Below are 25,326 nucleotides of genomic sequence, written 5' to 3'. Positions count from 1 at the left end.
TCAAATATAAAAACATGAACCAGATATATATATATATATTCTCCTTATGAGACCAACCCCTCTATATTATTGAGACAGAGATACAAGTCAATACAGTTAGAAGGAAAACATTAAAATCTCTAGCAAAGAAGAGATCTTTACTATTTTATTGGAAAAACACTAATTCTTTTGAAGATCTGGAATTAGCTTTTTTTTTCAAGGAACCTTTTGAAATTTGTTAATTTATGAATACAAAATGTATCTTCACCTCCTCTGCTGAGTATCAAATGGTCACATCTTTCTTGAGTGTCAAGAGGTTGTCATCCCTTCTTCCCACAGGTCATTGCTCAGAGGACATCCTACATTATTCTCATGTATAGAAAAAGGCCAGTGATTTTGATGTGCATGGAATTGAGAAACGACAGTGCTAAGCTTCTGGCTGAGGAAGACGGCCTTCCATCCTTCCTGCAACATAATTCTTTTAAAGAGCAGTTGCCTTTTAAGTCCTTAGTTGAAAAAAAAAATCTGTGTCTTTGGTTTTATTTTCTATAGTATCCTCAACCTGACACAGCATGCGGGTGTATCCTTTGGCTAGATGTGATTTTTTTAGAGATCATTAATAGTTGTAATAGACAGAATAATGTCTCCCACACCCAAAGATATTTCTGGACCTGTAAATATGTTCCTTTATGTGGCAAAAGGGACACTGTGGAGATGAATAAGTTAAAGATCTTGAGGTGGAGAGATTCTTTAGATTATTCTAGTAGACCTACTGTAATCACAAGGGTCCTTATAAGAGGGAGGTAGAACAGTCATTATAAGAGAGAGATTTGAGGGTGCTATGCTGCTGGCTTTGAAGATGGAAGAAGGGACCAGGAGCCAGGAATGCAGGCAGCCTCTAGGAGATGCAAACCGTCTTCTCTAGAGCCTCCACCACCCTTGATTTCAGTCCGGAAAAACCCATTTCAGACTCCTGATGATCAGATCTGTAAGATAAATTTGTGCTGTTTGAAGTCAATATATTTATACTAATTTATTAGTAGCAATAGAAAACTAATAGAAAAGTTTATTCCATATAAACCCTAAATAGGGTTTGAAATAGAGAGTTCTGCCTGCTTTATATTTACTCCATTGACAATATGTTTCTGAGACATATTAATTCTCAAATCCTTTTCCAATGCCAGGTCACCTAGAGAGTTTCAAATGGTCCAATGAAGCCACATGTAGATTCTGACAGTACTTCTTGCCCCCTCTTCTTTTGTAAAGTACAAAGACAAGGTGGTTCAATGAGCTTATGGCATAGTATTGCATTTTTATGTTTCTGACTTGACACCTGGGCTCATCCCAAATATGTATTGATTAGCTTGTCATAATTTTGCATCTTTCTTGTGTGTTTGTTCTTCTATTGAACTTCTGACAATATGCTATCTCTCTCTGTGTGTCTGTCTGACTCTCTCTCTCTCTCTCTCTCTCTCTCTCTCACACACACACACACACACACACACACACACCCCTTTTGGGAAAATGTGTTTATCACTGCCTTAGTATTTCAGCATAATCACTTATGGCACCCCTAAGTGGGAGCCACATTTGCCATGTCCCTAGGCCCCTGTGACTCTGTACCAACTCACACTTACTATTCATTCAGCATATTTATTAAGAACTCATCAGGCTCTGGAGCCAGACCATCTGGGTTCAAATCCCAGCAACTCTTCTTGCTAGCTGTATGACCTTAAATATTCAAGTTAATTAACTTTCTTTTTGCCTCATCTCATCATGCTTAAAATGGGACTGATAGCAATAACTACCACACACGTTGTTTATGAGACTTGTATGAGTAGATTACAAAAGCGCTTAGAGTAGTGACTGCCACTAATGCTGAAGTGGAGAGAACGCAGCCCCTGTCATCAGTTTTCTAGTGGGAGATTCAGGTAAGAAAAGAGGCCAGTGTGACTGAGGGCGAATCCTTCACTGGACAGGCTCTGGAAGCACATAGGGGGATGCAGAACTTAGGTGGGCTAGGGAGGTACCGTTCAGTAAGGCTATTTAATGAAGGCAATCTCTTCACCGAGACTTGGAAAATGAAAGGCGTTGGCCAGGTAAATGGAGGAACTGAGGGAAAAGGCTTTGATGTGGAGCAGACATAAAAGAGAAAAGGACAAAAATGTTAGGGGCAGTGGAAATTAAGTAGAGAGATGTTCTGTGTAGGAGGGACAGAATGTATACAGGACGAAGAGTGTCTTGGGTTGGAAGCAACTTCCTCTTGATTTACTGAAACCCTGCAAGTTGGATCCTATTTTCAATACAATATGCAACTTCAAGACCATTGCTCCTAAATAACAGAGACTGAGTGAGAATCCACACTCCTGATTCTTACATGACAGAAATTATACATCTCACAAACTCTTAGGCCACCATCATTAAATCCATCCATGCATGGCAGAAATGCTCAACAAACACCACAGGCATGATTTTATTTTTCTAAAGAAAAATGTCTTGAAGGACCACCTTGAAATCTAGATGACAACCTAGTCATCTAATAATAAGAAAAATCACAATTTAATGTTATTTATAAGTGAGTTATACAGAGAAAAATTTTTAGGGTTTTCCACCCTGGTTGAACATTAAAATTACTTAGGGAGCTTTTGTAAGTTACCTATTCCCAGGCCTCATCTCAAACCAAATAAAGCAGAATATCTGTGGGTGGAAACTTCATTGGCGTGTTTTAAAACTGTCCTCGGTGGTGGTAATGTGCAGCCAGGTGTCAAAATCATGGAATTAGTATTATCTTTAAGGCTTGAAGGAGTCTTGAAATAGTCCAAACTTTTCTTTTGAGTGACCTATTCCAATTTATATTACTGTTTCAACCCAAATTTGTTGGGCAAAAAAAAGGGAGAGATAATTGAACCCTCAAATTGTGAAATGGGAGCTATCATTTCAATGATTAGATTGATTTTGTGGTTTGGATTGTCATTTTACTTCTTATGTATTCATAGTCAAGTTATTGAATTCTAATTTTTTGACACTTCATTTTGTTTTTAAAGATGAGTTTGGGGGTTGGCTGGATAATACCACTCTGACATTTTACTGTATTGCCAAACTGAACACACCATTGACGGGAAATGGAACGTGTGCATTTAAGCACTCATTTATTTTGAAGGGGGAAAAAAAAATGTATGTCAGTCAAGAAACAAGTCATAGGCTGCAGGAAAAAAATGTCCCGCTGAACAGAAAATTAGGCAATAGGCGGGAAACAAAGGGAACCATAATGGAAATCTTTCAAGCTTGAATTACGTTACTGACTAACAAGGATCCTGCAGGGAACAGTGATAAGGGGGCTGAATGTTTATTAAAGAACTATTCATGCAAATTACCTGACTGATGGTGTTGCTGGCAAGACCCCCGAAAGCCCCCCTGATAAAGCAGGACCTAAAGGGCAGCAGCCATTAAGCAATTTAGAATCAGAAGCATCTGAAAGGGAAGCCATTAGGAATATTCTTGGCATGTATTCCAGAAGATGAACTAGAGTTATTTATCAAAAGAAAGATACTTTGGCAAATATGCCTGAAGAAATTAGACCTGGTTGACAGACAGTATAAAAATAATGATCTTTTGTTTAGTGTTCACCTACAACAGGGATGCACTGATAATGCAGGAACTTCGTGCAGTCGGAAGCAAGCCCATCAGATGCTTGCAGTTAGCAAGAGAGTGCATGGAGCGCAGAAGCTTCTCAGTTCCTTTTCTGAGTCACATGCATCTGACATAAATATATAAGTATATACTTTTCTTCTTTCTTTCTCAAAATGTCTCTCTTTACGGGAGGAAAGAAAATCTTCCAGTTTTTATAAGGCACACTTAACTTTCTTTCCATCTGCAATTAGTGAGTTGTCTCCAAGTAACATAAGTTGTTCTAGGCCCTGGGTATGCAATGATGACTTGAATACACCCCTATTCCTAAGAGAAACTTGAAGCAAACATGAAACAAATAATTACAGAAAAGTCTAGGGAAAATTATGCTTCAGTGGAAAACTATGCATTATCTAAACCCAGCACATCTTCTGGGTCCAGCACACTCTCTGGGTTATCTGATCTAGCTGTTCGTTGCCTTTGAGCTATTTTACAACTCTCTAAATTGAAGATAACTGATAACAATGATTTTTGAAACACTCATTTGATTAGAAACTTAAATCCAAGAAAATAAGCTTAAAAATCCTGCAGAGCCCATAAATCCTGTGAGGACCTGAAGAGAAAGATTTTAGAATAGTTCAAGCAAGATATGTTGAGGATTGAACTAGGGCAATAGCAGTGAGGACCTAGAGAAGGCGGAATGAAGCCAAGAGATCTTTAGGAGGCCAAATGGCAAGGGCTAGGCCCAGGTCAAATCAGGGAAAGAGGGAGAGCTGTCTATACTAATTCCTGAGTGTTTGACACCATTAAGAGGTGCCATTTATATGATGAGAGAGAGAAAAAAAAAAAACAAACAAACAGGTTGCAGTAGGGATAGAGGTGATGACAGGTTTTGTGTTTTGGTCATGTTGAGTTTAAGGTCTAGGTATTTATGCCTAGAAAGCAGGTCTGCTTCTTAAGGGATGATCTGGGATAGAAATAGAAAGTTGGGAATCAGCAGGTAGTAATGGGAAGGATGGGCTTTCCCAGGGAGTGTGTCAAGTGAGAATAAAAACAGAACAAAGATTGTTCTGAGGAACATAAACATTTAAGAGACGACTAAAGGGAAGCTGTCAGAGTAGATTAAAAAGCCACAGAAAATGAAGTCAAAGAAGCCAAGTTAGGAGTTTCCAATAAGAAGCCAAAAATGACCAAGAAGATTAGAATTGAAAACTACCTACTGGTCTTCAAAAGTGCGATGGAGGTTAGGGTGACAGCAAGGCTCACTCTTCTGGTCTATTCATGTACTGAGGGCAAATGCCAGAATTCTGTGGTCGAGGCACAAATTCCTCTTTCCAGAGCCCTCTGCCACTAAACTTGACTTATTTCTTCCTAAGAAATAAGATTCCCTAAGAAATCTCTTGCTAAGAAGTTTCTAACTCTCTACGAAATCCCCTTTAAAGACTGAACATTGGAGAATGGTCAGCATCCGTTCTTTCACCCACTCAATAAATATTTATAGAGAGCCTGCTATTATGAAGAATTCTACCAGGCTGTGTGATGTAAGAGTCAGTAAGACCCAATCTTGAGTGGAAGGAGTTGAAACTGAATGGGAAGTTAAGGTAAATAGTTACAGTGTAGGAGTCTGTGCAGGGCCTTATGGGAAGATGCCCTATGATAGCCTGCAAGTGGAGTCAGAAAGTGCTCCTAAGTGGAACTGATTTCATGAACTGAGTTTTGAAAAATAATAGCTAACATTTATGTAGTGCTTATCAGGAGTCAGGTTCTATTGTAAGTACTAAATATTTAACTCATTTCATCTTCATAACAATCTCATAGGGGAAGCATTATCATGACCCACATTTTACAGAGGAGAAGAACGTACAGAGGTTGACTGCCTAGGATTACACAGCCAGAGAGTGATAATGCTGGGATTTAAACCCAGGTGCATGGCCTCCAAAATCAGTGCTTCAAATAAATACTACACTACCTTTTAAAAGACAGCTCTAAATCCATGCAGCGTTTGAGATGGGAATGCTTGTTCATAACGCAAGGAAGGGAACGCATTAAGACAAAGAAACATGGAAAAACATGCACAGTTATGCTGGGTTTCACTCACGACTACCCTGGGGACAAAATTCTGTCACGGCTATGTCATCCAAGTCTTATCTTCTATCTAATTCAGATCGTCAGATACTCTTCTACTAAACACGGGCAGCCTTTACCCCCACGATCCATCACAAGAACCCCTTAGTCTCCTTCAACACCTTCTGTTGTCTTCCCATCTATTCTGCTTGACAATTTCTAGATTTCACTCTAAAATCGTTCTTCTGCCTAGATGGTGTCACCACTCTGGCATGCCTTCTAAAACTGTTAAGCAAAGAAACAGAAACTTGATGATCCACACTAGTGCCTTCCTTCTAAAATACTCGTTTACAAGTCCAGCCAATGAAGAGTTGAAATTTGTTGCCATATAAATGGACTCATAATCTCCCTTTATTATCCAGTGCTCGTTCAATACTTCAAACTCAAAATTGACAATGAAGTTGTCAACTGCCATTCTTATTAACAGGTGATCCTTAATGTCCATTTACTTAGAACAGCCATTTTCAACCTTTTTCATCTCATGGCATACATAAACTAATTTCTAAAATTCTGTGACACACCAAAAACCATATTTTTCACTGACCTGACAAAAAAAAAAAGGTATACTTTTGGTTAATTCACACTGGACAGCTGTTGTTGTGTTGGCTGTTGTCATCATTGTATTTGACAGTCTAAGGGAAAAGAGGTCAGTGACCCTGACTAAACAGTCAGCTAGGTATTGCATGCTTTATAAATTCTTACAGCATACCAGTTAAAAATCACTGATTTTTAGTATAAACAATATTTTAGATTCTAAACTTTGTTCTGTGTGGGCACAACCTGCTCTTCATCTAAAGCACTTTGGAGAGTGGAAGGGAGCTCCATTAACGATGATGCTGGGCAATAGCCTTGAACTGGCAGTGTCCTAGGCAAACCAGGGCCTCTGGCCATCCCATATCTACGTCACTGCCATCTGTGCTGTAAGACCAGGAGAATTGTAAACACCAGATTTAAACTTGGAGAAATAAACTTAAAACCCACCATTCCTCAAATTCTACATCTGTCCTTCCTTATCCACACAATGGCATACCTCACATAATTGACAACCAAAATGGGATCACTTTTTAACACTTTGCCCAACACAATAAAGTTTATTTTCAGAAATAACCATTTGCTGATCAGTAATAATATGTTCTTGATCTGCTCTTTAATGTTTAAACAATTAATAATTTAAAAATAATTTGTTTCATTTTTAAAGATACCCAAATTCAGTAAAATATTTCATGTATGAAATAAAATTCATACTTACCAAGCAAAAATGGTATATCTCGCATTTTACACTCTATTTCACTATATTAAAATTCAGTCACAAATAAAAATTCATAGAGTGACAGAATTAAAGTAACTCAAGTTGTTTCTTTATCTCCAGAATCCATGTGCTATCACTGCTTCTTGTGAATCTAGTACTTACACACAGAAATATGTAAAACCAAGATTTGGAGACATGAACTACACTAAAAGTAATATCAAACAACTCCCATCCCTATACAGTCACTCTCAAAACAAGCACATGGAGTTGACTCTACCTGTCAGGGGTCAACTGCATAATTTGAATTAACTTCTACATAGAATACAACGGTTAGTAAAGGTAAGTAATGAAAATGTGCTCATTTGAAACTTACATGTACAATATTAAGACTCATCGGTATCCAGCAATTGTTTAAAACTTACGCCAATAAAAGATTTGTGGGAAGGAACTTTTCATCACTGACATTCTTTCCAATTGTTGGCTCATGGTACTAATAAAGAGCGGACTGACTTTTAGTTACTTTTATTACTTTTTTACATTCTCTACAGACTGCACCCCTCATCGTCTGCACTGGGTGGACGGCACCACTGGCCCACTCTTGCAGGCACAGCTTCGACAAGGCCTTGGGAGCCCCTGCAGCCACCCCACTGCCCCCCACTCCTCCTCTGAGCTCTGGCCTCACTTTCCTTAGCTTTATCAGTTTATTTTGGGGGTTTTTGTGTCTGTCTTTACAGTTAATATGACTCATGACACAAAAATAGGACCATTTTTAAAAATGTATGTAGGCCTTGTGCTGACAATTAGAATATAAACTGCCCAAGAGGGAGGTAGAGTCATCCCTCTCAGCCTCAGAATGGGAATTCACTAGTCTTCATTTGGGTGATCTGTTTCATGGTCACCACCAAGGCCCACCACTCCCCGCATTCCTCATTTAATGTGGTACAAATTCAAGTTAGTACTGAGCAGTTTCGTCCAAGCTTACTTCTGGCTAAAGCAAAGGTAGATGATTAGTTTCCTAAGGCTTCCATAATGAATTATCACCAACTTGGTGGCATAAAACGAGCAAATTATTCTCTCATAATTCTGGAAACCAGAAGGTCAAAATCTAAGTGTCGGCCGTGTCAAACCCCCGCCAAGGTCTCTAGGGGAGAATCCTTTTTTGCCTCTTTCAACTTCTGATGGCCCTGGGTAATTTTTGGCTTGTGTCTGTATCACTCTATCTCTCCCACTGTCTTCACATGGCCCTTTCTCTGTGTTTCTCCTCAATGAAAAGGACCCCTGTCACTGATCTTAGCCCCTCCTTAATCCAGGATGGTGTCATCTCAAGAGATCCCCAGATCTTTAATTACCTCTGTTAAAACTTTTGCCAATGATACATCAGATAAGGGGTTAATTTAAAAAATAGAGAGAGTACTCATACAACTCAACAAAAGGAAGACAAAGAACCCAATGGAAAAATGGGCAGAGGACCTAAATAGACACCTCTCCAAACAGGACATACAAATGGCCAAGAGACATACGAAAAAACACGCAACATCACTAATCATCAGAGAGATGCAAATTAAAATGACTGATGTATCACCTCACACCTGTCAGAATGGCTGCCATCAACAAATCACCAAACAAGAAGTGATGGTGAGGGTGTGGAGAAAAGGGGACTCTAGTACACTGCTGGTGGGAATGCAGACTGGTGCAGCCACTATGGAAAACACTATGTTATTTCCTCAAAAAATTAAGAATTGAACTACCATTTGACCCAGTGATTGCACTTCTAGGAATATATCTTAAGAAGCCTGAAACACCAGTCAGAAAGAATATATGTACCCCTATGTTCATAGCAACACTATTTACAATAGCTAAGATCTGGAAACAGCCCAAGTGCCCACCAGCAGAAGCGTGGATAAAAAAGTTGTGGTATATATACACAATGGAGTACTATGCAGCTCTAAGAAAGAAAGATCTCGTATCCTTTGAGATGACATGGAGGGACCTGGAGAGTATTATGCTAAGCGAAATAAGCCAATCAGAGAAAGACAAATACCACATAATCTCACTTATGTGTGGAATATAATGAACAGAAAAAGGTGATAAAAAAAATAGACCCAGAGACATAAAAAGGAGTACAGTTCAGACTGACAAACCTCAGGGTAGGAGGGTGGGGGGAGGGATGAGATAAACCAAAGAACTTATATGCATATATGTATAACCAATGGACATAGACAACAATGCTGGGGGTGTGGAGGTGGAGGGGTGTCTGGGGGGACAAAGGAGAAACATCTGTAACAAAACTTAATTAATTAATTTTAAAAATCTTTTTTTTTTTTTTTTTTCCAACTGAGGTTACATTCGCATGTTCCCAGGGTTAGGAATGGATATGCCTATGTAATCCACTACAGACAGCAACAGTATTGGGTTAATCCAAGAACTGCCCACAAATAAGAAGCTGGAGAAAAGAGAATTCTCCTTTGCAAAATGAGGATTGTTAGGATTATGTAGATTCCAGTCCATTGGCCAAGAATTCTGTCCTGGGGACAAGTTCCTTGGAAGGAGGTAAAAAATATCAGGAGCCCAAAAGATGCTTACGTTTACACCTGGCCTCCCCACAGAGGAGAGCAGTGGGAGCCAAAGAACCACTGTGGGTGGACAAGTGTGGACAGGACAATTTGTGTGCCCTAAAGGCTCATGAGCTATGGCAGGAGACTGCTGACCGCGCCCTCTGGTGATGGAGGAGCAGCGTGGGAACTATACGGCATTCAGTAGGACTAGTGGGGCAGATGAGGCTAGGCTGAGCATGGTACAGTGTTCTAGGGATGCCTTTTCCTTGAGGAATAGTATGGGACCTTTTCAATCATCTGTCCGGAGCTCCCAGAATCGCTAACCAAGGGAAAAGTCTCTGGACTTGATAGTCCTTGCAGATTCAATTAGCTCATTTGTCCCCCCTTCTAAGTTGTTCCTCTCCCCAGAAGCAAATGCACATTCATCATCTTGTCACAACTATGGTAAAAGGTAAATTTTAAAATAATGGTGCTCTGCACCACAGTCCTAATTGCCTCCACGCTATTGGTGTGTTTGCTTTCTTAGCATCTGTACAAATGCAGTCAGAAGACCTGTCTTCATTTATTTTTCTGCTTGTTCGGCTAGGAATGCTTACTGGAAAAATCAGGGCAATTTCCCAGTGCCCCAAAGGTTCAGAATGAACTTAGTTACTGCCATCTCCCAACAGCAACCAGATAGAGCTAGAGTTCTAATAACTGCCACAAATTTCCCCCCAACAGAGATCTTTTCCAAAACAACTTCCTAGCCTTGTTTGCTATATTTCCCCAATGCTGAAGTTCCCTTCTTACTGGCTTTTGATGAATGATCAGAAATCTTATTTACAACTTCTGTGAGTGAGAATATGACTCTTTCAGGCCTGCTTACCCCCATGACACCAGAACAGTGATCTTCTGAAACCTATCAGTGCAACAGTCAAGTGATTTTCAAAGTCATATCTTTTTTTTTTTTTTTTTGAAAATAGTACACTGGACATTCATTTTTCTTTTTGATTATTTTATGGTATCTTGAATTTCCCCAAAGCTCTTCCTTTTGAAATGCTATAGCTTTTAACTTTCATATTTTATTAATAAGAAAAAAGCTGACAGAAAATAAAATAATAAAGCCTTTATCTACAGTTTTTTATGACTATACACAGTTGAATGCTATAACCACTGGGGTGTTGAAGTAAAGTTCTGAACATGAAGAAAATCATAGAATATCAACTATGAAGTTAACTGTTTAGATCTATGGAATGAAAGCAGAAAAGAATTATAAAATAGAGCATGGCCCTGGCCAGGCAGCGCAGTTGGTTGGAGCATGGTCCCGTGCACCAAAAAGTTGCAGATTCTATTCCTAGTCGGGGCACAGTTTGTGTAACATGGGGGGGAGGGGGGGGGCAACCAGTCCATGTTTCTCTCTCACATTGATCACATTGATGTTTCTCTCTTTCTCCCTTTCCCTCTCTCTAAAACCAGTTTTAAAAACATATCCTCGGATGAGGATTTAAAAAATTAAAATAGAGCATATAAATAAACTCTATGTGTAAAAATGCTTTTTTCTAGTACAGCATGTGGAACATAGGCTGCTGAGCTCACAGGAGGCTTGATACAGTAATTCTAGAGTTTAGCAGAAGTCTATTCTGATGTTGGCCATATCTTGGGATCTTAGAGGACAGCAAGATAGAGAAACAAAATTATTACGGTCCAAGAATTGAGAGGGGAATAGATAATAAAACCAGCAAATACAATTTGTTACAAGAAATATGCAAGTTATAAGACTATATGAGAATTTTCATAAGGTGTATAACAGTTATGAATTTAAATTTACTTAAACTAGCTACACTAGAACATTTATTCAGTAAATATTAGTTTCTTTTCTCCCTATATTTACAAGATTAATGGAGGGTCAAATAAAAGATGTTATTGGGGTTCTTTGATTGCTATAGCAGCAGAAACTGACAGGCTGACTGAGGGGAAAAGGAAGAATGAACAAAAGGACATGGGGTAGCTCATGAAATTAAAAGAAAAGCTGAAGAACTGGGTCTTGGGAAAGGACAGGAATCAAGGCAGAGTTCGAGGATATGGGTAGCAGAACTGAACGGTCTACCTGTTCCATTGATCACAGGGATGGACTTAGTCTAACCACCTTCAATCTTGGATTCCTCACCGAAGATTCTTGTTCCAGAGAGAAAGCACCTGACTGACTGGGCAGGATCACACAACAACCCCTTGGCAAGAACAGGTGGGCATCTTGATGGACAATCCCGGTGAGACTGTTAGCCTCAAATGAGGAAGACATTGTTCTGTGAAATTAGGGAGTTGTCACCTAAAAAAGACAAACAATTACTAGGAACACAAAAACAAGGAATCCCGCCATGGTATGCAATAGTGTTTGGTAAACTACAGCGCCACACAAATGCCCATTACAATAGTTATGATTTTATTAGTGGACAGACTAGGAAAAAAGGAAAGGTAGCAAATGGCTTAATTTAAAAATGGAAGATACCAAAATACAGAAAATGGTGGCCAGAAGGAGGCTTGGTGGATCTGAGCATGTTCCACTAAAGCAGGGAAACTGGAAGTGGAAACAGGAATAAGTGAGAATCAAGCATCCGGAGAGCGGGTGGGGGAAGGGATTTCAAGGGCGGAGGGACTGGCCCGGACCAACACTCCCACAGCAGAGCTGGGACGGAAGGACACACAAAATAGGACACAGGGACAATCTTGTAGCAAAGAGACATTAAGGTACTACCCAATCCTTTCATTTTCTTGACGTTTCTAACAAATAAAAGGCAGCGCCCGAGGTTGGGGAGGAGCCTACAAAGAACAATAAAAGAAAAACAGAAGGGAACCTGAAACACTGTACAGTTTGGAAGGAGAAACATTAAAGTTGCCAGAGTTTGCATACTGCAAAGAAACATGCCCTAATTCTTGGATGCCACTCAAAGTAGTCACATGAAAGACACCCATCCACACTGCTGGCTGCTTCTCTGTATGACTGTGTAGCAAATGATGACCTTACCGAAAATAAGTCTGCCTTTGCCCTTGCCTCCTACAAGGTAATCTTTGGTTGTGGTCCTTGAGCTAGCCAAGTTATTAAAAATATGAATGAGGGGAGGGGATGACCACTCCAGAAGGACCACTAATGTGACTCAGGGTAGGGGCTCTGTACCCAGTATTAGTCGGCCTGGGCACTGAGATCAACCACATGGAAAATTAATCAATCATTCCCATGTAATGGAGCCCCAGTAAAAATTCCAAAGTCCAAGGCTTGGATGAGCTTTCCTGATTGGCAAATCTCTGCATGTACCGTCGCACCGGGTGCCAGGAAAGTCACATGGCCTGACCCCACAGGACGAGAACAGTGGACATTCTGCATTTAACACTTCCCCGTCTCTGCTGTCTGTGCTTCCTCCCTGGACTGATTTTCATCAGTGTGCCCCCCTATAACAAGCCATAACCATGAGTATTACAGCGTTCTGTGGTTCCTATGAGTCCTTCTAGCAAATCATTGACACTGTGGGTGGTTTGGGGAACCCCTTGAACTTGCAGTTGTTGTCAGAAGGAAGGGCAGTCTTAGGGACTGTTCCCTCTAACTTCACAGTTGGCCAAACTCCTCACAGAGACACACACCACAGGGTGCAGAAATGTTTGTTGCTTGTCAACCTAGAAACAAATATGTGAGACCGGGGAGTTGGCCCAGCGTGGAAGCTAAGGAAGACCTACTGCCTGGCAATTCTCAGTCTGAGATTTATACAGGACCTGGCTGGCCTGACACCCCTCAGGGCATCAGTTGGCCACCCAGGGACACCGCAGCACAGGTGAAGCCAGGCGTGTGCAGAATGCAGAGGCACAGCGTTCATTCAGTTCCATTCAGAAACCTCCCTATCCTGTCAAATTCTCCCACCTCCAGCACACACCTATATTAGTCACGCATCTCTGGAGTCCACCTAACAGGAATCCCCTCCTCTCCCTTTCTCCACACACACACACACGAATCAAATAGCCCCCTCAGACATTATCTCTCTCTCTAAGATGTAACTTGCACCTAACACTGGCCTTAATGAGTCTGATATATAAGTTACTTCTGACGACAGACATTTCAGACTTCTTAGGAGGAGAGGGTGGTGATGGGATAGACTGCTGGGCAAATGAGTATAGGTTGATAGTGACATTTGAGGCCATGTTTTGATATAAGGAACACACACTAAACCAGGACACCCAAGACCCGGAATTTCCATTCTTCATCACCACCATGAATGTGACAAGTGGCCTCACCTCACAGAGCCACAGTTTCCTCGTCACTAAAGTGGGCACAATCCAATCACTCCATAGACCACAACCTCCATTACTGGTGTTGATCTGCTCAAACCGGTACCTAAGTTTCTTCAGTAGAAAACCCTATACTAGATGACCAGGGAAAAGGGAACAGAATCTCCTCAACTGCCTCAGTGAAGCTGGGCATTTATATTTGAACACGAGGGAAAGTCTTCATAAGCTATCAGAAGTTACTGAATTTCTGGATGAGAACAAACAGCCAGAAGAAAAAGATTTAGTTAATGACACATTTCCTAGAATGTTAGATCCACTAACCGTTAGCTATCGGGTGTGGGTCAAAAAGCAGTTAGAAATGTAAGAGTCAATTAAAAACGTACTGTACCTTATCAAAAAGAATCTGTGTTACTTGTCTGTGGGCTCAGTGTGATTATCGAGCTAAAAGGAAAGCTGGCAGAGGCGGCCCCCTCTTTTTCGAAATGGCACACACAGCAATTTGCACAATTATGCTCTACTGCCTCTTAGCCCAGAACAAGCGTGATGATTGAGCATTTACAGTCTGCTTAGCAATGCCATCATAGAACCCCCCTATGCCTTGGCAGTTGGGGTGCATGATTGGGAGAGCCAACGGGATCAGCAGGAACCAGGAAGGAATGGCCACCATTCCATTCTTATCTGCTTCAAGAGAGAATCAAGTTGGATCCAGTCAGAAAGATTATGAGGGATCTCCAGGAGGCATCTGGGAAAGAGAGACAAATGGATAGAAACTCCCCCCAGGGAACAGCAACTGAGGAGCCTGCTATTAGATCATGTATTTATATTTTGATTTGCTTTTGTTTTGGTAAAGCATCGGGCCCTTGGCTTTCATGATTAGAAAATGATGTTAATGCACCAAATGATCTTCCCTTCCCTTCTAGCTCTCAGACTGGCAACTCTTCTTGTTTTGGAACATTCCAAAAGGAAAACTCGGGTTTCTAGATAAGAATAAGTTTTAGCCAGTAGAAACTTAAAGAGTTTTCCAAGTGCAAATGGATATTTGAGAAGCAAATGAAACTAGACACATTCTGTTCTGAGAATAGAAACATGAACTTAAACACACATTTTACATACATTTTCAGGTAAAGTTTAAGTCTTTAGGCTCTTGGAAGTGAAGTGACTTGCCCAAAGTCACACACTAATGAGGGTATGGGACAGACCCACATCCTCCAGCCACTAGTGCAGTACATTTCATGCTGTCACATTCTATGCACCGGAAAAACAGACTTCCCAAGAGAGGTCAACCAAACTGTAAGCACCATGAGACAGGGACCATGGTGGTATTTCTTTCCAACCTAGACCACAATTGACTCATTGATTCACTAACGGAGAAGAGAAAGAAAAAACAAACGAACAGATTAAGACCACTGTCAACAATTTTGCTTTTAATAATGACATTTTATACTTCCAGCTCTCAGTAGACTTGGTTTTCCATTCAACTCGTTCTAAAACAAATATTTTTTCAAACACACACACCCATACAGCCATAAAAAATCAACCAGGCATGCTTACATAAATGCATTGGCGATAAGTATATCATAGAATCATATTTTAATGAAATATTTTTTTCTAAATCCCATTTCCCCCACTAGCATGTTTAATTGTTTGCAAAATACCTTTGATTTGATTTTTCTAACTCATACCCTTATATAAAATTCAAATCTTCACTTTTCAAAGAATTACAGTGGTCTCTGTTGGACATAGAATTACTAAATCAGGTCACAACTAATTTTAACTTTTGTGTATATATACACATAATAAGCACAGGTCCTCAAAAATTATTATGTATAATCATCTTATTACTGTTCAGTTTTTATACTAGTGCCTTTTCTTCTTGCCAAAATGTACGTTCCCTACCTTTCTTGTTTTATACCCCCACCAGGTCAGTTTCAACGCCTCCTTGTGACTCCTGATGAATGTCTCTGAGCCTTTATTTTATTTCCTTCTTCACCTTTTCCTTACACTGATCTTTCCCCTCACTCTCAGATTCCACAACTGTCGCTAAACCACGGCAGCTCCTCATCAGAACACAGAACTCCCTGCCCTTCCTCTGTAACATCCTCCTCACCAGCACACCGCTGCCTCACTCCAGTCAGCCTACTTCCTCCTTCATCTGTCCGCAAGGCTTTTGAGAAGTCAGTAAATAAACGATGGGGTTTTGAGTATAGTCTTGATATGATGGGGAAATCAGGGGCTAGATTTTTTTCCCTCTTTGCCCCAGTAGAGCCAGGGGAAGGGCATGTGGCGAGAGTGCAACAAATTAGCCACTGTCTTCCAGGACGTTGATTATTGAGCAAGGGACACAAGGGCAAACGAATCCGATTTGTTTAGAAGTGACCTCCTTACCTGGCTCCTCCTGCTCGAGAACTCTGGCTATGGCTCCCGCTTCCTGGGTCTCCAGCTTTCCCATCAACCCCGAGAGCCCCCCGACCACCAATCCTGTTAATCAGCTCCCTTTCACTTAAGACAGCCCAAGAAGTTTCTGTGGTTGCAACCAAAGAACCCTGACTAATTCATAAAAAAATCCAGGGGGCAGACGAAACCAGACCACTTCACTTCCTCTCTAATGCCACAGCCCCATAGAAAGCGGTTAACTGCTCTCCTCTCCCAGCTATTTTATACTGGGAGAAAAAGCCATGCACCAGCAAACAAAACATCTGGATGCCAGATCTGGCTGTGCCAATAACCTGCTATGAGTCTCAGTGTTATTCATTCACCCTCTAAGTTGCCAGTGTAGTGCCAGCTTACACTCACTGAATACTAACTATACGCCAGGCATTATTCTAAGAACTTTACATATACAGTGATTTTCCCCTCACAACAATCTTATAAAGATACTAGAGTTATTCCCTTTTTCATATGGAAACTCAGGCATGCAGAGGTTAAGCATCCTGTTCAAAGTCACATGGCTAGGAAGTAGCTTGAACCCAGATAATCTGAAGGATATGTGCCCTTAGGCACTACACTGTGCGTCCCTCCTGGGTTTTAGTGTTCTTTTCTCTCAATTGTGCAGTCATCCCTCAGCGTCTGCAGGGGATTGGTTACAGGACCCCTTGCAGGTACCAAACTCTGTGGACACTCAAGTTCCTTATATAAAATGACGTCATATTTGCACAGTCTAATGCACATCCTCCCATATACTTTATTTTATTTTATTTTATTTTTTTTAATCCTCATCCGAGGACATTTTTCCATTTTTTGTACAGATAGAGTGGGAGGGAGAGAGAGGAAGAGAGAGAGAGGGAAACATCGATGTGAAAGGAACACATTGAGTGGCTGCCACCCGCACGACCAACCAGGGCCGGGGACAAACTGCAACCGAGGTACGTGCCCTTAGCGGGAACCGAACCCGGGTCTCTCCAGACCGCAGGCGGATGCTCTAACCGCTGAGCCAAACCGGCCAGGGCCTCCCATATACTTTAAATTATCTCTAGATTACTTATATACCTAATACAATGTAAATGCTACATTAATAGTTGTTATATGATATTATTTAGAGAACAATGACAAAAAAGTCTGTACATATTCAGTATAGACATAACCATCATAGATCTAACTACATAGTATAAAATGTCGTAACATTTTTTTACAGAATATTTTCATTTTTTTTGTTGTCATTGTTCAGATAGAGTGGGAGGGAGAGAGAGGAAGAGAGAGAGAGAGAAACATTGACACAAAAGGGACACATAGAGTGGCCGCCACCCACACAACCCAACCAGGGCCGGGGACAAACTGCAACCGAGGTACGTGCCCTTAGCGGGAACCGAACCTGCGTCTCTCTGGACTGCAAGCCGACGCTCCAACCGCTGAGCCAAACCGGCCAGGGCTAAAGAATATTTTCTATCTGAAGTTGATTAATTCTGTGAATGTGGATCCCATGAATATGGAGGGCTGATTGTAACTGAACTACTTTGAGGATACTTCGTGTCTGAAAGAGATTTATGGTTTAACTGGAGACCACTGTAACCCAGTGTGGTGGGTCCAGGTCTGCTCCACATGTGACAGTTTGAAGTGTGAGCCTCTCAGAAAGTCCTCAGTCTCCCCTCAGGCTCCCAGTGAATGTCCTGAATAATGCCTTCAGAACCTATTTCATCAAGGCACCAAAAGCTCCCATTAATCTTGACCTTAACTGCCTGCTCCTAGTGCAGCCGCAACAGATTGCCACAAATGTAGTGGCTTAAAACAACACACATTTATTATTTTACAGTTCTAGAGGTCAAATGTATAAAATAGGTCTCACTAGGCTAAGGTCAAAGTGTTGCAGAGGTGTGCTCCTTCTGGAAGCACCAGGGGAGAATGCATTTGCTTGCCTTTCCTAGCTGTAGAGGCTGCCTGCATTCCTTCGCTCATGGCCCCTTCTTGCAACATCAAAGGCAACAGTGTAGCATCTTCGAATCTGTCTCTGACTCTGACTCTGACTCTGACTCTGCTTTGGTCGTCACATCTTCTGTAACTCTTCCATGGGCCCTTGCTATTTCTGAGGCCTACCTAAATAGTCTCCTGATCTCAAGGTCCTTAAGTTAATCACATGTGCAAAGTGCTTTTTGCCATGTTAGGTAATATACTCACAGATTCCAGAGACTAAGTTGTGGAAACCCTGAGGGCCACTAATCTGTCTGCCACACTTTCTACACAACAGTGAAATCTTCTACAACAATGAAAAGTACTTGAGAGCCCTGGCTGGTTTGGCTCAGCAGTTAGAGGGTCGGCCTGCGGTCCAGAGAGACCTGGGTTCAGTTCCCGCTAAGGGCACGTGCCTCGGTTGCAGTTTGTCCCCGGCCCTGGTTGGGTTGTGTGGGTGGCAACCACTCGATATGTCTCTCTCACGTTGATGTTTCTCTCTCTCTCTCTCTCCCTCCCACTCTACCTGAACAAAAAATGAAAAAATGTCCTCGGGTGAGGATAAAAAAGAAAAAGTACTTGAGATATCTAAAACCAGAAGTAATGATGGGAATTCCATATTTCTTGCACTATTCTAAATTAATATTTGTTAAAGGGTCTAATCTTCCCTCTGACTGTGCCAGAGAAATAGAGGCAGACACCCAGAAGAGGAGAAAATCACAAGTTGGGATTCCCTCTGATTAACTGCAAAAATTGTGTGAACTTTTATTGTTCAGTGCTTTTTTTTTTTTCAATCCTCACCCAAGGCTATTTTTCTAATTATCTCCAGATTTAGTGGGAGGGGGAGAGAGAAACATCAACGTGAGTGGGACACATCAACTTGTTGCCTCCTGCATGACCCCGATCAGGGCCAGGATTGAACTGCAACCAAGGTACATGCCCTTGGGCAGAATCGAGCCCATGACTCATTGGCCTATGGGTCGACACTCTAACTGCTAAGCAAAACTGGCCAGGTCTCAATGCTTTATTTAGTCTATATTTTATTCTTTAGATTCAGAAGCAGTTGGCTTTTCAAGCATAGAGAAGCCCCAAATTTCTGGATTATCTGTATTCCCTTCCCTTTTTTAATCTCAAATTATCAATTTTTGCTTGAATATCTTGTCTAGTGAAATAAGAAAAGCTATTATCAAATGTTTGGCAATGGGTTTCCAACTTTCCAGCCTGAAATATCTATTTCTTTACTGCCTGACTGCAAATTTAGAACAACATGTTTTAGGTTTTTATATAGCAATACTAACTTCATGGTAACCAAGGTCTGTATTAGGGTCATATCAGCTGTTGTAACAAACAGCTCTCAAAGGGAGTGAGGTCTACACTGAAGTGTGTTTCTTGCTTACATAGTCCAGTGTGAGTGTTCCAGATTGGTGAGTGGCTTTCTTTCATGAGGTAATTCAGTGGCCTGGGGTCTTTCCAACTTGCAGCTCTGACATCAGTTCCCAGGTCCCAGTTACCATCATTTACATCTAGCTCATATAAAGGAAAAAATGACATAAAAAACAAACAAACAAACAAAAAAACCCAGCCATATCTTTAAGTTTTCTGGCCCAGGAATGGTAGACTTCTCTTCAGCTCAAATTCCACGGGTCAATACCCAGTCATAGTGCCACACTGATCTGCAAGGGAAGCTAGGGAATGTGTTCTACTGCTCATTCCAGGAGGAAAAGGAGAATATACATTTTAGGTGGTTTTTCTGCTTACCAATAAGAGAATTCTGGGGTGACTGCCCCATTTGCTCTACTCTGTATTAGAAGCTAGAAGTTACCTGGAAGTCGAGCCTCTATGATCCCATGATTTTCCATTTATACTATTCTTCAGATCACTGATTTCAGAACAGGAAAGTAGCTGTTCTTCCTGTGCGCAGGAAGTAGCTACTCTCAGAACACACTTCAGAACAGCGACTCTTCCTTTGCACCCAATTTTCAAACTCCTTTCATTGAAAGTGAGGCAATGGTGGAGTGCGATGGGAAGACTACACATTTTAGCATTAACTAGAGTTGTGCTCGAATCCTGGGTTTATCCCCTTACTAGGTAGCTTTTTAATCTCTGATGAGTTACTTTATTTCTTTGAATTCCCTCATTTTTTGTAAGAAAAAGAGAGTCTTAGCCATGATTACCTTTTCCACATATCTCAGTCCAACTACTGATATTTTAATGGCAAAGCTAACAGCTTTTCATCATTGTTTTAACATCATCATGTCAACCTATTACTTTGATGAAGAATGTGCCCAGGAGAAGTAAGTGCTCACCCACCTACATTTCTAAGGTTATAGAGAATGAATACCATATTTATTGTGCCTAGCAGCATGCTTTGTATATACTAGATGCTCAGTAATATTAGATCCCATTATTTTCTCCTTTCCTTTTCCAGTTTCAAATCAGAGAAGCTTGCCTCTGTGAGGAAATGTTGGCGCAGTCAAGTATAAATGCTTTTCTACTTGATTAAAATTTCACAGTCCATCTAGTCACCCTATAACCACTGAGGAAATGTCTTCATTTCTGCCACAAATTATTTGTTTAATAGGATAAAGCTCATTTCAAAGATTGCTGGAGAGCACTGTTCATTAGGATTTGCAGGACCTGCTTTCAACGTTCAAGGCCTTAGGGTGTTTACAACCAACCAGAGAGCAGGAGCACACAGAGGGGAAACAGCTTTCCCTAGACCACTGGTTTCAGACTACAGGCGGCAGAATGCATCAGCCCACAGGCGTGGTTTGTTAGTTTTTACTATGCTAGTACAATTTTCGATCTGGTTTCTAACATTCTAAAGCCAGGAGGTATCATACTAAATTTGAATTTCTGGCTTCTGCAGAGAAATGGGAAAAGCTGGCTACACCAGATCCACAGTACCACAGGTAACAATGTGCTCTGAGAGTAGCTACTTCCTGCGCACAGGGCAAAAATCCTTCCAGGTGCCCCAGCTGCCCTCCTGCCCCACTCCCATATTTACCTATATTCATCTGCCGCCTCAATAGGCAACTGACTTTGTGCTTCCTGTTCTGGAGCCCATGGCCTATAAGGTATAACTAGGTTTTTAACTTGCATAGTACCTATACCTTCAGGAGAAAATGTGTTGGATCAAATCACATGATTTTCTAATATTCTCACATTTGAAAATGTAACTCTCACCAGCTGGTCCAGGGTGGGCTCAGATGCCATGATCAGCCTGCCTGAGCCAGCTTCATCTGGATCAAGTGTAGACTGGGGCAGGAACAGGGGTTGAGACAGAAAACAAGCAGAGTAGTTTAGAAGAGGGCATGGTGGTTTGAACTAGGACGGTGGTAGCGGCAATGGAGAAGGGCGTCATGCGGGCGATTCTGAGGAGGCAGACAGAGGAAGTAACAGTTGATTGGAGTTTGATCATTACCTACCCTTCACCAACTCCATAGATCTCAGTAGACAGACTCTGCTTCAGTCAGACTCCGCTGCTCACCTTTCAATGCCTGCTTCACATTCTAGTAGGTCACTTACATACAAGTGCCAAAGTTCATGGAGTCATTAAAGATGAATCTTAAATTTTAGGTGCCTTTAATGAAGACAGATAATGCAAAGGTGTGGGTAACATTTGTTTTCTATTTCAGAACTATAGGGAATAGGAGAAGGATAGAGGTGGGAGAAGTTAAAAGGGTTGGTTTGGTACCTAAGGAGAGGTATAGTAAGTGGTGGTATAATGCTCAATCACACGGACCCCAGAAACAGGATGCCTGGATTTGGATCCTAACACAACCACTTCCTAGCTGTGTGACATTGGGTAAGTTACTTAACCTCTCAGTGCCTTGATTTCCTCTGAGAAAGTGGGAATTAATAACTGTGCCTACTTCATAAGGGTAGTTCAAGGGTGAGACTGAGACCTTAGAAAGAGACACATGCCATCATAGGTATGAACAATGAATGCGCCCTCTTGGGAAGACACTAAAGAGGGAAGAAAGCCAAGTTCAGAGCCCTGCGAAGAGACAGAGAGGCAGATGAAGCCTTTCAAATGTGGCTGCATATTGTAATCACCTCGAAAGCTTCCAAAAATATGGATGTCTGGTCTCACCTCCAGAGACGCTGATTGAGTTGTTCTGGCGTGTGGCCTGAGTGTTGGGAAGTTTAAAGTTACCCCGGTTATTCTGATATATAGCCAACTTTGAGAAGCACCTCTCTAAATGAAGACACAGAAGATCTAGGATTTCTCATTTTCAAATGGGCTCTATCCATCAAAATGTAGATCTAAATGTAAATTCCAACACGGTCCTTTCTTATAACATTACCATATGTCAAGGAGTTGTTAGAAGATATAATAAAAGTAATAGCTACCATTTACTAGCAATTAGAGTAAAATAGAGTACTGATTATGAGCATTGGCTCTGAAATTAGGTCTGGATTCAAACCACATTCCTGCCATTTATTTAGCTGTGTGAATGTGAGAAAGTTACTTATCTTTCTGTTCCTTAGGGTTACATCACTTCTATTACACAGGGTTACTTCTGGAGTAAATGCATCAATACAGGAAAAGAACTTAGAGAGTGCCTGGAACAGAGCAAGAACTGAATAAGGGTTTGCTACTATTATCCTTATTGTCATGTCTATCTTCTGTCGGGCACTGTACTGTGCACTTTATAAGCAACACAGTGAATTACTGAAATAATAGCTCAGGTTTTGTCTTTTTGCTACTGAGGGCCCAACAGCAAAAGTAAAGATTAATTTTATCTTCTCCTGTAGAGAGGTGACCTGATAGACCTTTAAGCTTTGAGTCTTGTGCTCATGTGCACTTGGAGGCTGAAGCTGGTCCATAACAGGCATGGTGGATGCTGTGGCACATTTCCAGAATGCTCTTTCAGGACCAAGGCACTCATTTCCCTGATGCCAGGAGTGTTGGCTGATGATGGCTCACAGCTGGGAGTTGCCTTTGACCAAAAGGAACTTCTTCCACCAAGATCACACACCCTCCCTGGGGCCATACACATCCAATGACTGGTCAAGATAGAGATACAAAGGTCTGGTTCCTTTGCATCAGTTTAGGACACCCCTGAGGGGACGTCAGCACTCCAGAGTTCTCAGTGGGCTCAGCTACAGCCTCCATTCCAACTTTTCCACGGCTCCACCTCTCCCTCTGTCCAATCCTGCTGCCATGATCCTTCAGGAGCACTGTTCCTGAACGCATACTCAGATAAATTTCTGCACAAGGACCGCCATCTCAGAGCTGTTTCCCAGGGCATCTGAGTTAAGACGGTTGGTCCTGGAGAAACCCAACCAAGCAGGCTGTAAGATGACCTGGAGACAGGCCATCTGCTAGTCAGCTGCAATGATAACTCCATCACTGAGAGTAGGGGAAGAATGCATAGTCCCTGGCAAGTTTTAACAGTGCAATTGTTGACATTTTTACCAGTGGTGAGCTGGGAACAGATACCAGAGGAAGGGTATGCACTGGCAGAGGCAATATAACAGGTGTTTGAGAGTTTCTGGTAAAGCAATCATTGATTAATAAGAACAATTGAATTCAATGGCCCTCCTTGAATATAATCAATTGGAAAAGGACAATGGAAGACTGAGGGTGATTGACTACTAATTTAAGAAGTGTAAAATTCAGTGTCTTTGGCAGAATATAAAAAATGCTCTCCTCTCTGGGGTGGTGGGTTGGGGGCAAAGGGAGGTCACAATAATCTGAGGATCGGGTGGGGACTTAATCATTAGGGTAGTGAAGTTCCAGAGAAGGCTCGATTCACTACCCCAACAAGTCTGCTATGAAAGATTAAGGCCCTGTTTGTGAAGGAATGGAACTCAGGACAGGGACATCCTGTTTGACATAGTTGAAAACTTTAAAATCCCTGATCCCACTGAAGCATTTGGGCTTACAGAAGAGGCCCACTCCTCTCTCTTGAAAGCTACCACCCTTTCATTGCTTGACAAAAATATTTCAGATAACTCTGACTTTAAAGGCAGCATGTGTTTCCTGAGGGTCTACTCCTATCACCCCTCATGGCTCCAGACTAATAACTAGAGTCAAGCTATAACATAACCAGCTGATGACTATGAGGCCTCCTATGGAAAGATACAGGACTGGAGGAGATACAGGACCTAGCAAGGTGTACCAGAAGGAGTCAGGAGAGGATGCACAAGACTAGGTCCTGTGGGTGCTGGCTCAAGGAGCAGAAAATCATTGGATAAGGGAGAATTTATAGATGTGGGAACACATTCCAGTGATACTAAAAACCCTGCCAATGACATTGGGAGATAATGCTAACATGTTGGTATGATGGTTCTTGGAAGCTTGCATAGTTCATACTAAGACATGCCCCAGGTGTCATGGCAGAAGACGGCAGGAGAAATGAAAGGGCTGAGAGAAGTGGCATGCTAGAATGAACACACTATGTCAGGCTGGAAAACTCACCAGTCAGCTATGTCCGGTGGACTCAGGGGGCTCAGAAGATACTATGAGTGTCCAAAATCATAAGGAATATGCTGCTGGTGAGGATACCAACATCACGGAGAAGCTTAATAGTGGAAATCTTTTGTAGTCTAGGGATAATGGTAGGAGATGTTTTCATAGAACTGGGCTCCCAGCAATAGATCTGACAGAATTCCAAAGTAATAGCAGCGAGGTGGTGGCACTTAAACATCAGAAACAAGTTGCAATAGCTACCGGGGGCACTTAAACTACAGAGAGCTATGAAAATTGTTAACAGAACACAACACCTCCATGGGTAAGAAAGACAGGCAGCCCACCAGGGCATTGCATACTTTATACAATCAAAATAAATTAAGGATGGATTATTAGGAGGTCTGGGGTAATTCTTCAATAAAAACAGAAATAAAATCAATGTCCCTTGCACAGTTTTTACATCTGAGCAAACTTTCTGACCTATAGCCCATTGACTGAAGGAGAAAATGAGTTTCCAGGTGAAAAGATCCTGAAACACCACAGCAACGATATATGGTCATATTTGGTCAACCCTTCTCTAAAGGGATCTATGACCTTCTACTCAGGTAACTATACACTGAGGAAAGAGAAAGACTGAGATAGTTTGAGGACTCTGGACACTGATAGCTCTTGACAAACAAGTAGAATGATTCAGGTACTTAATAAAAGCCAGCCTCTCATTGGCCACACCAGTTTTGGCA

The sequence above is a fragment of the Molossus molossus genome, unplaced genomic scaffold (genome assembly GCF_014108415.1).
Source record: "Molossus molossus isolate mMolMol1 unplaced genomic scaffold, mMolMol1.p scaffold_m16_p_5, whole genome shotgun sequence".
Lineage (NCBI taxonomy): Eukaryota > Metazoa > Chordata > Mammalia > Chiroptera > Molossidae > Molossus > Molossus molossus.
Note: the sequence above shows the minus strand (reverse complement) of the source record.